General features: G+C 39.7%; 1 long non-coding RNA gene across 1 annotated transcript in view; it reads left to right on the plus strand.

Moving 5' to 3' along the window:
* LOC128648292 (uncharacterized) overlaps positions 1 to 18139 on the plus strand; it is a 30092-nt gene extending 11953 nt beyond the window's left edge. Inside the window, exon 3 of the long non-coding RNA XR_008400562.1 lies at positions 17998 to 18139. This is a non-coding gene — a long non-coding RNA (uncharacterized LOC128648292). The remainder of the gene's footprint in view (positions 1 to 17997) is intronic.
* The last annotated feature ends 262 nt before the right edge of the window (positions 18140 to 18401 follow it).

Raw genomic sequence — 18401 nt, forward strand, 5'->3', positions numbered from 1 at the left:
GAATGAATTTAAAAGTAAACATGGGGGCCAAATTATCAAGCTCCAAAGACCACTGCTCCATAACTTGTCCGCCTGCGGACAGAAATCAACCAGATCAAATAAGATCGGGTTGATTGACACCCCTTGCTAGCTGCGAATCTGCAGGAGGCGGTATTGCACAAGCAGTTCTGGTTAACTGCTTTTGCAAGGATTAATGCCTACAGCATATGATGTCGACATTTATCGTTTTGCAGCGGACATGATACGCTACATTGTATCATGTCCACTCACACTTTGATAAATATGCCCTAATGGTCTCGCCTTTACAACTGCCAATCTCATGAGCGTTTATGAATCTAGCCTATTCTGTGTCAGTTTGTCTACATGAAAGGATTACACTTTTTAATGTTCCTTACAAATATATATATATATATATATATATATTTATATATTTATATATTTATTATTATTTTTTTTAGATCTACTATTTAAACATATCTCATTCAAGTTTTACAGTTATATAAAACATGTGACTAGACATTGTTTTTTTATGTGTTTATTATTTTTGGATTTAAGAACTCAAATGTTTTTTTTACAGGTTCAAATGTTAATTCTATTCATATTTATGTGCAACTGAGATTGTATACACTTAAAGTGACAAATGATGAACTTGAATTGACTGTATCTTGTTAACATTTTTATGTATCGCCCAAAAAAAACCTTTCAAAAATCCTACCACGTATGAATTTTGAAAACCTTCTCTGAACTATTTCTAGTTCTAAAATTTCCCCTTAAGACCTACTACAAAATGAGTTATAATATGACCTAAGTCTGTTCTTTTACTAAACAGTACAGACAGAGAAAGGCTATTTCCTAGATGTTAAAGTCACACTGAACCCTTTTTTTTATTATTTCATGATTCAGATAGAGCATGCAAATTTAAGCAACTTTCTAATTTACTCCCATTATCAATTTTTCCTCATTCTCTTGCTTTCTTTATTTGAAAAAGAAGGCATCTAAGCTAATTTTTGGTTCAGAACCATGGAAAGCACTTGTTTATTGGTGGGTGAATTTATCCACCAATCAGCAAGAACAACACAGTGTGTTCACCAAAAATGGGTCAGCATCTAAACTTACATTCTTGCATTTCAAATAAAGATACCAAGAGAATGAAGAAAATTTGATAATAAGAGTAAATTAGAAAGTTGCTTAAAATTACACGCTCTATCTGAATCACAAAAGAAACAATTTGGGTTCAGTGTCCCTCTAAGATAGTGGAGTGGGATTTTATCTTCAAATTAATCTGTCTATAAACTGCTGGAACGCTCACAAACCTGGCCTTAGAGGGAAGACTGGAGCCTACCTAGGTTTAGCTTTCAAAAAAGAATACCAAGGAAACTAAGCAAATTTGATGCTAAAAGTAAATTTGAAAGTTGGTTATAATTGCATGCCCTATCTGAATCATGCAAGATTAATTTTGTCTAGACTGTCTCTTTAACACTTTAAAACCTGCATACCATTGCATTTTGTGTTTAAATCTACTTTACACAGATGCATATATATATCACATACATGTCACATTCAGGCTTGTAATATTCCTACCACTTTGGTGTCACAGCCTTATTGACATTTCTCATAACAGTTTTTTAGATATATTGCTTAATGCTTCTTTGTTTTTCTACCTTTCCAAATCTGTTTGCCTATTTCAGCTTGCTGCAAGAATTCTCTGCACTTTTAAGTGAGCTCATTTATCACACACAATGAGACCCCCTGTCTAAAACCTTAGAAGTATTTTACGTACAGTGTGTCATTGACAAGTGCTGAAAAGACTCTTTGTCGGCTTTAAACCATATTTCCAACCTCCTGGAACCTAAGTCAGGATTGGCTTATATCTCCATAAATTAAATGATATTACTACAAGCATGGGAACTAAATTACCTAAATATTCCATGTGTGTATTTAAGAAAGCCATACAATATAGGCAGCAAAAGAAATGTAGGTCAAGGATCTTCTGAAATGTATGAGTGTGTAATTCTTTCATCCTGCAGCTGTTTGATATAACCTTCACTTTATTGCCATATTCACAAGGAACAATTAATCTCTCTTTGTGTAGTTGATATTAATATTGCTTTCCAATTAAACGATGACACTTGCTATAACATTAAACACAGGCTATTTGTCTTGTTTAATATTTGAAATTCAACAAAAGCTCACAAGAGTTTTTATGTTTTAATTTCTTCTGATTGATATTGTGTTATAGAGAAAAATAAATGTTGAAGGTTTTAGTTTTGTATAAATATAAAGATCCTATATGATTATTTAAAAAATCAGTTTCAAACAATTAATAGTTACGGGCAGATGTTTTTAATCCCTTTAAATCAGACTGGCCTGATGTGTGGACCTCAGTCTGTGATATAGAATCCTAAGTAACCGTGGGTATTGCCCCCTGATTCTTTATGGTCTGCTGCTGTGTCTATTGGCTGATTAGTCCAATCCTCTCATTCTCTTCCCTTTTCTCATGCTCGTGCACGTTGCTGTGGGACAGACACATTGGGCGCCATGTACTAAGGCGTCAAATTTTTCGCACAGACCGTATCGAATTAACCCGCCGGCATTCGCACCATGCGGATAGAACTTCGTTACATGAATGTACTAAAAACCAAGCCGTAAAATTTCGCGTCTATTGTCTCTCGAAGACAATCGGATTATTGATAACTTTGAAGCTTCGTTTGGCGCGAAAGAGCAAAGTTACGAAGCAGTCTGCGACCTAATTGGTTTAGTTCTTCACCCACGTGACCATCTAGGTGTCATAATCGTCAGACAAGCGGCAACGTCTGGCTGCTGACATGTATAAGAATGTGCATTTTCCCAGAAATCTTAGAATATTGTTTATTTACTTTTCGGTATTCACTTTGAGAAGATGGCTTGCTCCGGAGATTCAGCTACTTCTAAGAAGACTCGCAACCCTAATTTCTCTCAGAATGTTGTACTTGTTGATCTAGTACTCGAATATTATGACAATATTTATGGTAGTCGAGTCAAGCAAACCCCCGGTGCTCGTAAGAAGTTTATTTGGGAAAAAAATTAGTGACGCAGTGAGTGCTCAAGGACCAACTAAAAAAGATATCGACTCCTGCAAAAAAAGGTTCAACGATATAAAGCGTCAAACTAAATCCAAAATTGCCAAAGAAAAGCAATATGCACGAGGTACTGGAGGCGGACAACCTTATGTCGCAGATTTGACTGAATTTGAAAGAAAAGTTTTACAGAGGCTTGGCACGGAGGTCATTGAGGGCATAACCAATGACTGTGATAGCGATATTCGAGGTAATTAAAAATTAATCTCCAAATTAATATTTATATTGTTTAATTGTCTGCACCAAAAATGTGTCTCTTACGTTAATATATTATGTAAATGTATTATAAAATTGGATTCTGTAACAGAATCATAATTGAACAATTTTTGGTTTACTGTACCTTTAAAATTGATTTATTAATTGTATTACTTCTCTCTGTATCTATTTTTTTAAAGTTCCAGTGAACCAAAAATAATGCATTCATGATGGAGCATGAAAAAACATTTTCAAGTTTCTAATATACTCCATTTTTTTTCTATTGCTTTATTTATTTTAAAAAATAAAGCCTACATGGAACATGGAAATCACTTTTTTTGAAGTTAAATGAAACCCAAATGTTTGATTTTGAAAGAGCATGCAATTCTAATCAACTGTATAATTTATTTTTATTATCTAATTAGCTTTATTTTCTATATATTCTTTGTTGAAAAACATATATTGATATGCTCAGTAGCTGCTGATTGTTGGCTTTACATAGATGTCTCTTGTCATTGGCTCACCCATGTCCATAGCTATTTCTTCAACAAAGGATAACTAAAGAATGACGCAAATTAGATAATAGCAGTAAATTGGAAAAAATTTTTTAATTGTATTCTCTATTGGAATCATGAAAGAAAGATGTGTTTTTTTTGTTTTTTTTAATTTTTTTAAAAACTTTTTTTATTGAAAAACTTTTTTCACAGGGGGACCTGGACAACGCCACATGGCATTGTACAGCATCAAACATCATAAGGCAAGTTTTAGGCATCAAAATACAGTCCTGGCAACATAGTAAAGTCCACTTGGGGGCCAAAAAGTCTTTTCATGAACCATGTGGGGCGGCCAAGCCCTCTGTATTATTATAACATACAAACAAAACAACAAATAAAACAAAACACAATAAAATCAAAAAACAAGAGTAAAGACAACAGTAGATAACCATTGGTATGGATTGATTTGAAGACCCAGTATTTTTAGAGTATAATTGAGCGCATTGAGGGAGGGAAAGAGGGGGGGAAACAATTCAGGAGGAACCGACTGCACAACAACCAAGTTGCTTATCAACACATATGAGAGATCCTTTCTGTTATCTGTGGTGTTGTGCCCATTCAGGCCCTCCTCATGAAACCATAGTGCTCGCGCTCTGTAGTTAAGTAACTAACTGTGTGGCATATTTTCCATCGTAAAAAGTAAGCAGCGTTAATACCATATGACTTATATATATATATATATATATGTGTATGCAGCGACGGATGGTCTTGGTTACACACCTTAGGTCTAGTCAAGGAGCTACAGCCTATTCATTGCGTCTGTCATGTGAAACATTAGCTACACCTGTGAAATCGTGTCAACTCCAGAACCCGTCAGGCACCAACGGCCATGGAGATTTTCATTAAGCATAAACACTGTATGTTGGAACGGACTCAGAATTCTTTCTCGTATTCCTCTCGGTAAGTTTAGTATGTATGGTTCCCACTTATTTAAAAATGCCTTTATTCTGACCTCCTGGTCCCCTTGTACATCTACCTGTTCTGTCAGTAGCTGCTGGTACAGCACGTGGGTTAGTTTTTTGAAAGGGGGTTCCCTATTCTTGGCCCAGTATTGTAACATTAATTTTCTAGCCATAAGTATGACTAGATTGAAAAACTTTTTATGTTTGGAGGGTATGTTAATGTCCTGAAAGAATAGTATGTTTGCTGCGGCCAGTGTGATATTAGTCTTCAGCACTCTTGTCAGCCAGAATTTAACTTTGCCCCAGAATCTCTGCATCTTAGGACAGTCCCAGACTAGATGTATCAGGTCAGGGGTGGGGGCCATGCATTTAGGACATATGTTTGACGCATCTGTAGTCCATTTCGCTCTAAGTTTGGGCGTGATGTATGCGTGGTGTAAAAATTTTACCTGTGTTTCCCGCAAATTCGAAGACAGGGTGGCTGCTCTAACAGCTTGTATGCTATGTGTGACGTGCTCTTGCGTAACTTCAGGGATTCTCTGTCCCTGCCATTTAGTCACTATGTCTTGCATTGTTTGCGTCTCATTGTGTGCTACAATTAGCTTATAGATAGGTGTGATGGAGTGTATCCCTTGGGAGGCCAAATTACAAAGTGTTACAATTTTAGTATGGATCTTATCTAACAGTGATGAGCCCTCAGGCAGGAGGTTCCGAACATAATGTCGACTTTGAAAATAAGCGAATTTATGTGCGTTGGGGAGAGTGTATTACGCTTGAAGGTCTGAAAAAGGAAGTATCTGTTGTGTGGTAGGGTTAAGCAATTGCGCCACCATCTTTAGCCCCTGACATTCCCAGAGCCCAAAAACAGCCGTTGTGTATCCTGGTATGAAGTCAGGGTTGCCCTGCAATGGTAAGTATTTGCTGAATGTAAAGTCCATTCCCCATGTTTTTCAAAGTTTTGTCCAGGCTCTCAACGGGTCTCTAAATAATATGTTTTGTTTTACGTGCTGAGGGAGGGCTGAGAGCCGGGTGTGTGGTAGGAAAGCAGGATGTATTGGTGCTAGTAATTTCTTTTCTATGGGGTGACTGAAATGGTCTGAATGGGTCAGCCATCCCACTATAATCTTGGTCAGTGATGCCCAATTATACCATCTGAGATTAGGGAGGCTAAGTCCCCCCGAGCTGATTGGCATTGCCAATTGGAGTCTACTTATTCGTGGTTTTCCTCTATTCCAGATAAACTTACCAAATAATGTGTCTAAATTATTGAGGTCTCGTTTTGTGAGGAGGATAGGAAGCATCTGGAGAGGATAGAGCAGCTTTGGCAAGACGATCATTTTTAAAAGGTGTATCCTACCTGTGAGGGAGAGGGGCAAGTTTCCCCACCCCTTCACCTGGCTACTAATAAGGGTTATAGTGTTACTTATATTCAGGTGATACAATTTATTAGTGTCAATATGTGTCAGGATTCCATTTCATGTTTTACTTCTCTCACTTCTCATCACATGGTTCTCTCACTTTCATGTTACTTAAGGCTCCACCTGTCAGCAAACAGGTGCTTAGTTATTTTCATTAGCAGGAGTAACAGCTTACACACAGTCTCTGAGCTGCATTGTTTTTCTCAAACCAACTGCTTTCACAAAGGACTGTTTGCTTGGATTACTCTGTACTATTTTCTACAAGGATTACATCCCCTGAAATATCCTGTTTGCATCCTTGGACTTACAGCTAAGTTACCTCTTAATTTTATTCCTTGCATACTATTTGAGAACTTAACTGCTGAATTGCTATTGTACACTTACAGCATCACTCTTAATTTAACTGGAGCTGACAGGCACTGCAGTTTTCTAAATAACTCTGCACACTATTTCATACTGGGGAATCAATGTCTCCTTTCTCACTTCATAATATATATGCTGCTTTAAGAACAAGACTTTGAGCTTTAAGTTTCAAGCTTGAACTGAAGAGGATTTAACTATTTCAAAATAAAAACTGTTACTTGGTTTTGCAACTGCAAGTCTGGGCATCTTGCCAAATTCCTCTCTTACTCTGCAGCAGTTGCTCTCAATAAACACAGTTACAAAGTTGCAGCTACAAGACAACTGAAGCATTCTCTGTGACTTGTTAAAAGTATATCTCTTGCAAACCAAGCTTACTTCTTACAAGGGATTAACCAACTCTCTCCTGCATTACATGTTTATTTAATGTAAGCTTAAAAAATAATTTTTGTTCTCTCAAGTTCTTTAAATTAGAAGCATATTTTTCTTCTATCATTTTTTCATTATTTTTTCCATACTGTGCCAGTCTAACAGTATTGGAAATATTGTGCTTAGAAGGATTCATGTTGTGATAGTACTAACAGCATTGAACCTCTAACTTAATATTAATTCACCACAGGTTTACTGGTCTATGCTCACCTAAATAGCCCAAAAAACCTGGTGATACAAAACAATAATTGATCTGCAGTTGCGGTCCACTTACATAGTTGAAATAGACTTTACATAATAACTAAGCCCTACAATGGAACCAGCAGATCTCCCAACAATTGTTTATAACCTTTCTAAACGAGTGGATGAACTTAACCAGGGTCTCAGGGATTTAAAAGTAGAGAATGAGACCCTTAGGAAGGTTATTCAAGATTCAGTTTCTAGCAAACCTGTTCCTGCACAGCCTGTTACTGAGCCAATCATTGCTCCGCCAGATTTTTTCCATGGTGACAGACGTCAGTATCGTCAATTCAGAAATGCTTGTGTACTAACATTTAGTCTGAAACCTGTCACATATCCTGATGACAGGACCAAGGTGTTGAGCATGATTACTTATCTACGTGGGGAACCCCGCATTTGGGCAGATACTTTGTTTGAGTCAAACAGCCCTCTTCTGTCCTCTTTACAGTCCTTCCTTTCTGTTATGGATGAGTTATATTCAGATTCCAACCTCCAACATACAGCGGATGATAAACTGAGGAAGTTAAAACAAGGCAACCGACCAGTCGAGACCTATATTACTGAATTTAAACAACAAGCTATTGATTCCCAATGGAATGCAGTTGCTCTTAAAAGTCAATTTAGATTAGGTCTGTCTGATCAGGTGAAAGATGAACTTGCTCGTATAGATATCCCAGACTCTTTGGAAGCATTTATGAGATTGGTTATGCAGATTGATAGGAGATTAAGAGAAAGAAAGACGGAACGCCAGCACACAGAGCCCTCCTATAAAAGGCCTACTCACCCCATTCAAACAACTTCCACTGCTCATTCTTCTAGCAGTGCTCCAGAGGCTATGGAGATTGGCTTCATTCGAGGCCCCCTCACTTCTGAAGAAAGATTCAGACGTAAATCCAAGGGACTTTGCATGTATTGCGGTTCCGCTGCTCACTCTGTTCAGGATTGTCCATCTCTACGCAAGAACAAGAACCGTAAGTCATTTTCTAGTTTGACTTCTCTATTGGTATATGACAAACCCATTCACTGTATTCTACCCCTCTCTTTACAGTGGGACTGCAAACAGCTGAAGAAAGAGGCCATAATTGATACAGGCGCACAAGGAAACTACATGGATGCTTCTATTGCATTAACAAATAAAATACCACTCATAAAAAAATTGTCTCCTGTTTTTATTAGAGTAGTGGATGGGTCTGAAATTTCTTCAGGACCTATAATACAACATACCATCCCCATTCTGGTTACCACCTTTGACTCACATCAAGAATATATCACGTTTGATATTATCAGTTCTCCACTCTTCCCTATTGTCTTAGGTTTACAATGGCTTCGATTACATGAACCAACAATAACTTGGAGTTCTCTTGACATCAAATTTAATTCTAAATACTGTCAACAAAGTTGCTTACATCCTACAACTCTTTTACATATTACTGAAGTGCCCAGTATCCCCAAAGCTTACGACAAATTTAAAGAAGTCTTCAGAAAAAAGGAGGCAGACAGCTTACCTCCTCATCGGACCTACGACTGTCCTATTGACCTCTAACCAGGAACCACACCTCCATACGGCCATCTATACCCTCTCTGTCAACCAGAGTTGAACCATTTTAAAACCTATTTAGATGAAAACCTGAAAAAAGGCTTAATTCGCCCCTCTGTTTCACCTGCCGCAGCTGGTTTCTTCTTTGTCAGAAACAAAGACAACTCACTTCGACCTATAATTGATTTTAGGGAGTTGAACAAAATAACCATCAAAAACCGGTATCCCTTACCACTCATCCCCGAACTTATCGAACGCCTTCAAGATGCAAATTTTTTTACCAAGCTTGATCTTAGAGGGGCTTATAATCTTGTTCGAATAAGAGAGGGTGATGAGTGGTTGACCGCATTCCGTACGAGATATGGTCTCTTTGAATATCTTGTAATGCCCTTCGGGCTTACTAATGCTCCGGCCACATTTCAGTTTTTCGTGAATGATGTTTTCCATGACCTTCTTGACATCTGCGTTGTGGTATACCTGGACGACATCCTTATTTATTCCAAAACTTTAGAAGATCACGTGAAGCATGTTAGCTGGGTCTTGTCAAGACTGCAAGTGCATAGACTTTACGCTAAACTTGAGAAGTGTCTTTTCCACGTTACTGAAATTGATTTCCTGGGTTACAGTATAGGACCCAATGGCATTCAAATGCAAGAAAATAAGGTAGAAGCCGTGAGAAACTGACCACAACCCACTAACAGAAAAGAATTACAACGCTTTCTAGGTTTCAGTAATTATTACCGCAAATTTATTAGGAACTTCTCCCAAAAGATAAAACCTCTTTCTAGACTCACCAGCACCTGTGTGCCATTCCGTTGGGATAAAGATGCCGATGAGTCCTTTCGCAACCTGAAGACCTCATTCACTACTGCACCTATACTACAATTTCCAGATCCTTCCCTCCAATTCGTCCTCGAGGTCGACTCTTCAGATTTTGCTCTTGGCGATATTCTCTCCCAAAGGAAAAGTCTTACACAACCACTTCATCCAGTAGCTTTCTATTCTAAGCTACTCTCTCCAGCCGAGATTAACTACTCCATCGGAGAAAAAGAACTTCTCGCAATTAAACGTGCTTTCGATACATGGAGACATCTTCTAGAGGGCACAGTACAACCTATCATAATCTATACAGATCATCGCAACCTGGAATTCCTGCAGAAAAATAAAACTCTGTCCAGTAGACAATTAAGATGGAGCCTGTACTTTAGCAGGTTTAACTATCTTATAGTATACAGACCTGGATCTAAAAATGGGAAGGCTGACTCTCTCTGCAGGAGAGATCCCAGACCACCAAATTCTCAAGAAGTTACTTCCATCATACCTGCAGACAAATTCTTGGGCCTGATGCCTACATTTAAAACTCAACTCCTTACTGCTCTACAGTCAGATAATCAGAGATCCCATCTACATCTGACTCAAAATGCTGATTTCTATTATCACGACTCCAAGCTATATATCCCAGAATCTCTCAGGAATGACTTGATTAAACAACATCATGATCCTCCTTTGCTTGGACACCCTGGTATCAAAAGGACATTAGATCTCTTATCAAGACTTTATTGGTGGCCAAACATGTCTGATTCCGTCCATAATTATATACAACACTGTGATATCTGTATCACTTCTAAAAAGGATAGAAATAAACCTTATGGTCACCTAATACCTATGGATATCCCTGAAAGACCTTGGGCTCATATAGGTATGGACTTTATTGTTGAACTTCCTTTAAGTTCTGGATTTAATACTATTCTTGTTGTTACAGATATTCTCACAAAGATGGCTTTATTCATTCCATATCACAAGGTACCCACATCCACGGAGACTGCTCAACTTTTCCTGAATTCGGTTGTATGCTTCCATGGGATCCCGAACATCATAACAACCGACAGAGGAGCTCAATTTACTTCAAAATTCTGGAAATCCCTCGCCCAACATCTACAGATTGATCATCGACTTAGTACAGCCTTCCATCCGCAGACCAATGGTCAAACTGAAAGGTTAAACCAATGGCTTGAACAGTACATCCGCTGTTACTGCTCATACCAACAAACAGAGTGGGCCCGGTACCTATACATGGCAGAATTTGCATATAATAATAGTAAAAACAGTTCAACCAATTTGTCTCCATTCTTTGCGAATTACGCTTTCCACCCTAACTTCTTCATCCATGACTCAATTGCCCCAACTTCTCAACCGGTTGATGACCTTCTACAAAAGATAGCGGAGAATTTTCATTCCTTGCGTCTAAACATCCAGAACGCACAAGCTATACAAAAGAAGTACTATGATCTCCGTAGAAGACCTTCTCCTGTCTATGCAGTAGGAGATAAAGTCTGGCTTTCAACCAAAAATATCAAAATACCTGTTCCCAGTAAAAAATTAGCTGGCTTATTTATCGGACCCTTTACAGTAAGCAATATTGTTAATGCCAATGCAGTTACTCTTGATCTTCCATCATCATTACCTATTCACCCCACCTTCCATGTCTCGCTCCTGAAACCGGCTTCTTCTACCTCAACGACTAAAACTATTCTTCCCCCTGATCCGGTGACCTTGGATGTTGACATATTTGAGGTCCAAGACCTATTGGACTCTAGATACTACAATGGTCAGTTGCAATACCTTTTGAGGTGGAAGGGTTTCTCGCCAGATGACGACAGTTGGGAACCGCACATCCACATCAATGCCCCTCGGTTGCTCTCCCGCTTCCATAGACGCTATCCACATAGACCCAGGCATCAAGCCGAGGATCGGCTTCCTTGAAGGGGGGCTTATGTCAGGATTCCATTTCATGTTTTACTTCTCTCACTTCTCATCACATGGTTCTCTCACTTTCATGTTACTTAAGGCTCCACCTGTCAGCAAACAGGTGCTTAGTTATTTTCATTAGCAGGAGTAACAGCTTACACACAGTCTCTGAGCTGCATTGTTTTTCTCAAACCAACTGCTTTCACAAAGGACTGTTTGCTTGGATTACTCTGTACTATTTTCTACAAGGATTACATCCCCTGAAATATCCTGTTTGCATCCTTGGACTTACAGCTAAGTTACCTCTTAATTTTATTCCTTGCATACTATTTGAGAACTTAACTGCTGAATTGCTATTGTACACTTACAGCATCACTCTTAATTTAACTGGAGCTGACAGGCACTGCAGTTTTCTAAATAACTCTGCACACTATTTCATACTGGGGAATCAATGTCTCCTTTCTCACTTCATAATATATATGCTGCTTTAAGAACAAGACTTTGAGCTTTAAGTTTCAAGCTTGAACTGAAGAGGATTTAACTATTTCAAAATAAAAACTGTTACTTGGTTTTGCAACTGCAAGTCTGGGCATCTTGCCAAATTCCTCTCTTACTCTGCAGCAGTTGCTCTCAATAAACACAGTTACAAAGTTGCAGCTACAAGACAACTGAAGCATTCTCTGTGACTTGTTAAAAGTATATCTCTTGCAAACCAAGCTTACTTCTTACAAGGGATTAACCAACTCTCTCCTGCATTACATGTTTATTTAATGTAAGCTTAAAAAATAATTTTTGTTCTCTCAAGTTCTTTAAATTAGAAGCATATTTTTCTTCTATTATTTTTTCATTATTTTTTCCATACTGTGCCAGTCTAACAGTATTGGAAATATTGTGCTTAGAAGGATTCATGTTGTGATAGTACTAACAGCATTGAACCTCTAACTTAATATTAATTCACCACAGGTTTACTGGTCTATGCTCACCTAAATAGCCCAAAAAACCTGGTGATACAAAACAATAATTGATCTGCAGTTGCGGTCCACTTACATAGTTGAAATAGACTTTACAATATGCAAGTGGATCCCTAGATAGGTGAAAGTTCCTGAGGTTATTTTTAAGTCGGTGCCTTGCAGTGGTTTATTCTGAGAGTTAAGTAGCCATGTCAGTTCGGATTTGTCCGTATTAACTTTGTAGCCTGTGAATTTGCCAAATGCATTTAGTATGCGTAACAAGTTGGGTACATTGACATGTGGGTTGGGGACATACAATAAAAGGTTGTCAGCATAGAGAGACAGGTGCACAGTTTGTTTATGAATTTTTAGGCCTTCGCTACACTGACGGATATAACATGCTAGTGGCTCTATTGCCAAGTTAAAGAGTAAAGGGGACAGGGGGCAACCCTGTCTGGTCCCTCTCTCCAAGAGGAATGAGGGGGATAACTGGCCATTAATAATTATGGAGGCTGATGGTGATGTATACAGCTGTCGGATTATGTTAAGAAAGTCGCCAATTATGCCAAATTTTTCCAAGGAAGTGTACAAGTGGTCCCATTCTATTCTATCGAACGCCTTCTCTGCATCAATGGCGAGGAGGCAGGCATCAATGCTGGGCTTCTGTGAGGCTGCGTGGTGCTGGGTGTTATAGTGGGATATAATGGCTAATGTCTTTCTGATGTTTATCACTGACGTGCGGTGTTTGATGAAACCTGTCTGGTCAGGGTGTATGATTTCCGGTAATAAAGCTGCCAACCTGTCTGCTAAAATCTTTGTCAATAATTTATAGTCGCTGTTCAGCAGCGATATCGGTCGGTATGAGGAGGGTTGTGTATGGTCTCTATTTGGTTTCGGGATTATACAAATGTTAGCGTCTGTGAATCTCCCATCCGGTATGGATTTCCCTAGTAGGTAGTTAGAATATGTGGTGGCCAAGGTTGGGGCTATGTCTGTGCTGAGGATCTTATAATATTCGATCGGGAGGGCGTCAGGACCTGCTGCCTTCCCTATTTTCGAATTCCCAATAGCACGCAGTACCTCCTGTGCATGTATGGGAGAATTAAGGCTATCTCTTTGTGTATCCGACAGCCGGGGTACAGTAACTTTCTGCCAAAATGTGTTCTTGTCTTCTCCACTTATATTTTGTCTGGTATATAGGGATTTGTAATAGGCTGTGAACACCTGCATTATGTCTTTAGTGTCTGTCTTAAGGTGGTCTCCCGATTTAATTGCGGTTATAATGGACTTGGGCGTGTGGAGTCTCACTAAGTTTGCTAAGAGTTTACCAGCCTTGTTACCATGACGATAAAACCTGCCTTGCCTATGTAGATTAAATTTATGATCTAGAATCTGCAAGTGTGTGTCTCTGTCCTTTTTAACAGTGTAGTATCTTTGGTGGTTTAACTCTGTGGGGTGAGCTAGGTAATCGTTGTAAGCATTAGTTAAGTCTGATAGGAGCTGTGTAGTGACTCTCCTCTGGGATTTAAAATGATGGGCTGTGTATGCAGTGATTTTACCCCTAATGACCGCCTTGGAGGCATGCCAAAACAGGTCCGGATTTGTGCTGTGTTGCTCATTGTCAAAAGTGTATTCTAACCAGTATGCCTTCAAATGTTGTCTAAAGTCTGCATTGGTGTATAGCTGGGAGGGAAACTTCCATGACTGCTTATGGGATTCTGTTTCAAAAGGTTGAAGTGTTAGTTTTATGGGGGCATGGTCTGAGATCGTAATTGGAAGGATAGATGTGCTCAGTATGTTGGGAGTGATTTGAGGGGAAGTAAGAAAATAATCTATTCGGGAGAGAGTGTGGTGTGCCTTAGAGACACATGTGTAATCCCGTTGGTCCGGATGTTGAGATCTCCATAGGTTGTGTAGGCCCAGTCCATCTCTGAACATAGCTATAATTTGCGTTTCTTGTTTGTGTTTAAAATGGGTAACCTTTTTAGTGCCAAGGTGGGTTGGGTCAAAGAATCTGTCCCATGGGTGGGCTTGCGCCATATTAAAGTCTCCCCCTACTATTACTGGCGAGTCAGAGTATTGGGCAAGAAGTGATTGTAGGGTTGTCCAGAAGGTTTGGTCAGAGTGATTTGGGCCATACACATTGCACAGTTGGAAAGTGTGAGTATGGACGTGTAGTGAGGTGAAAATATATCGCCCCTGTCTATCTATTTTTGTGTCGGAAAAGGTCACCGCCAAGTTTTTCCGTACTAAGATTGCTACTCCACACCTCCTCCCCTCGGACGGTGAATACATAATCTGCCCCACCCATCTGATCTTTAATTTTTCATGTTCCTCAGCAGTGAGGTGCGTTTCCTGCAGAAACGCAATGTCTGCATGTATAGAGTTAAGGTTTTGGAGTATTCTGCTCCTTTTGGCCGGAGAAGTTATGCCCCCTATGTTCCAGGACACTATATTAATGTTTGTAGTCATAAGGTGAATTGGGGGGGAGGTAATGTCAGCAAAGGTGTCTGGTGGTGGAGAGTTAGATCAGTGACCCTAACATAAGTTCGGGGGTATTTGGGCCAAATGGCTGTGGGAAGGAAGTGGAGAGCGCAAGTGTTTTTGTTTATGTGCCCTTGTGTGTGGTGTAATAACGGAAAAGACTCACAGGTATCTTTAGTTAGCGGTCATTGTGGTAATATTTTGTCTTTGCTGTTAGACCATCCGTCGTGCACAGACCCATTGATTCCTACTAAAGACAAAAAATGGTTAATACATGTACCAGCTCTAGGATGAGTGGTTAGGGAGCATATCTGTGGCAATAAATTATAAAGAAGAGAAAGGTTAACGCATGAACCAGCCTCAAGGTGAATATTTAGGGAGCATTTCTGTAGCAACAAGTTATAAGGGATGCTCATCAACAGACACCCAAGGTCAGATAAGTGGGCCCTGGCAACTAACTAACTGAAGGCGAGCATACACATCATATAGAGGATATCAACATAATCAACATAAAAAACAACAACAATAATAACAGTTTGAACTAGCCCTTTTCTCAATGGAGCAGGGATAACTGCCCCAGGAGCAAGGGTATCAGCAGGAGTCTGAAAGAAGAGAACCCAGAAGGTATTGACAATACTTTCTGTAGCAGCATGGGAGGGGTCTCCTGTTCCCCAAACCTGGTGCTTGCATCTAGGACCTTCTGTCCAAAGAAGAGACATTCAAATGTCCTTAGGTGCTCCCAATTCATGGGTCCGCTTGGTGTTTTTCAGCATCTAAGAAGGCTTTTAGTTCTTTGGGAGAGCGGAAAAACTTGGTACCTCTGGGAGTTTGTAGTCGAAGCTTTGCTGGATATAGGAGTGCAACTTGTCTGCCCACCTCATATAGTTGAGAACAGTAAGGGGCAAATTCCTTTTGCATCTTTGTTACCTCCGCAGAAAAGTCTTGAAATAGTAAGAGCTTTTTCCCGTCAAACAGGACGTCTGCATTCAACGATCTGTATGCCCTTAGCAGCGTGAGCTTTTCCTGATAATTTAAACATTTAAAGATGACCTGTCGGGGCTTTGCTGAGGTAGTGGTGGAGAGCCCATTATCTGGATCAATGCGGTGGGCTCTTTCCACATCCAATGGAAGTCTGTCAGGGTCTATGCCCAGTAGCTTAGGAAATGTCAATGCTGTGAATTCCAATAGGTCTTTGTTTTTGATATTTTCAGGGACACCAATTATACGGAGATTGTTGCGTCTACTACGGTTCTCAAGGTCCTCTACCTTGTCTTGTAGGGCTTGATTCTGGCGTAATAGTTGCCTGATGGAGGTAGTATTGCTATTCTGACGATCTTCCATGTCCGATATTCTCTGTTCTGCCTGGTTCATCCTTGCAGAAAATTGTCGCACTTCGCTTGTCAAGGTATCCATACCAGGTGCAAAGATTCCATCTTTGGCAGGAAGAAGGATTTAAATTCCTGTAGTAGATTTGTTGGGTCCCCGTTAGTTAGATGTGAAGTATTCGGTGAAGGCGGATTTTCAAGATGTATTTCCGCAGTATGACGTTGTCTCCTATCTGCTTGTTTGGATTTTGAAGACATTGTGCTCACCGATGAACTGGAGAGGGGCTTGAAGTATTTATCCACCTTCAAAAAACCAGAAAAAAGAGTAATGTTTGTGTTCAGGCAAATATCTAGGCCTAAAAGTTGGCAGCTGTAGGTGGCGCTGTTGCGTTGGGATTGTAGGATGTTTTAAATTTTATATGAGATTTACAGTGCCTTATAATAGATCCAGTAAAAAGCAATAAAGCCAAAAGTTGTCAGACCTATCCCCAACACCACAATGTCAATAGTTTCCCTGCTAATCTGCCGCTGGCGCTTCTAGGTAATTAGTAGAGTGTTTTGTGGCTGAGATGTATCATTTTATGCCTCTACTTCTTCTCAGACAAGGCAGGGTGGTATGATTAGAGCTGCTGGGCACAGGCTGTACAACTCATGGGGCTGCTCATCATGTGTGATAGGTATCTTGTTTATAGTTTCTTCAAATTATAGGAACTCAATGTGTATTGCAATCTCTGCCTCTGTCTGCATGTAGTCGCAGCTTTAAGGTGTGAGTCTCTGCAGGAGATTCATTCCCCAGACTGTCAGTAGGCTTGTGATGCGCTGTGTCCCCTCTTAGATAATGTAGGTTGGTGCAAACAAAGTTACTTGTCCCAGATAGCATAACATATAAAGCTTCATAGAATATTGAATAGCTGTATGAGGACCTTGAGGTAAGAGTTCATAAAATGCCTTTCTGTCACTGCCTCTCTCTGTGAGCTAGTGCTGTGTTAAGGTATGAGGTAGGAAAAGTTACATAAGTCCCTTAGGCTATCACAGAATAATTCGTTATGTTGTGCTTTCTTTTAAGTGGGGCTGATTGGTGTGATGAAGGCTGCCTGCCACTATCTGTACATCACATAAGGTCTCATAGCATGCGTACTAAGGGACAAAGGCTCTCTGTGTGTTTATCTATCAAGGCAGTTATTACCAGCCTCGTGGTCTCCTGCGTTGTTGTAGCGACCACTCCGGCTCCTTTGCAGTTTCTCCTTGTGCCGGGTCAGTTCTAGTGTGTCGCCAAAGCCAGTGCACTCACGGAGGTAAAAAAGGGCTCCTCCAAGATGGCGCCTGCGAGTTTAGTTGTTTGCGCAGCGTGGTGCAGTTTCAAATGCCTCCCGGGGCAAGTGCGATGTATCAGCCCTTCACGCTCTTCTCCTGGCCGGTTGGGGTTCTCTGGGCAGTCATCCAACAAGGCAATGGCATGGGAAGAGACAGCTGGCAGCAAAAAAATAGCCTTTATACAGAGCTGGTTTACGGAGCTCTTTCCCTTTGCTGCCAGCCGCTAGCTCCGCCCACCGGAAGTCCCAAAGAAAGATGTGTTTAGTGACCTTTTACTTAGTTCATTTTAAATAAAGATACAAATCGAAGGTAGAAATTTTAATAATAGGAGTACATTTTATTTTTAATTAGCATTGCAACAATTGCACCTAAAGTTTTAATTTTATTGAATGTATTAATTGAAATCTGTATTTACTATTTCATAGGTGGTTCTGTTCGAGCATCGACCTCTGCATGTGTCCATACCCCATCTACCTCTTCATCACAGCTACCACGTCCTTTAACATCACAGCATTTGAATATAAGACAAGAACCACAACATGGGCAATATATACGTTCAACAACCAATACCAGCCACAGCCTATCGTCTGCAGATACTATTCCAGATGTAAGGAGCAGTACACCAGATACAGCTGTTGGAAGAAGCTCTGGTATGTATCTTTAAACCACTTATATATACACCTTCTAAATATTTTAATATAAATTAGATATTAATCTTTAATTTTTATTTTTACAGCAGATGTTGTACGTCTCTTCAGAGCCATGGTGACCGATTCTGCACCACTTTTCGATGGTAAGTTACTTTTATAAAGTAAATATAGGATGACAA

Source organism: Bombina bombina, chromosome 2, assembly GCF_027579735.1.
Source record: "Bombina bombina isolate aBomBom1 chromosome 2, aBomBom1.pri, whole genome shotgun sequence".
Lineage (NCBI taxonomy): Eukaryota > Metazoa > Chordata > Amphibia > Anura > Bombinatoridae > Bombina > Bombina bombina.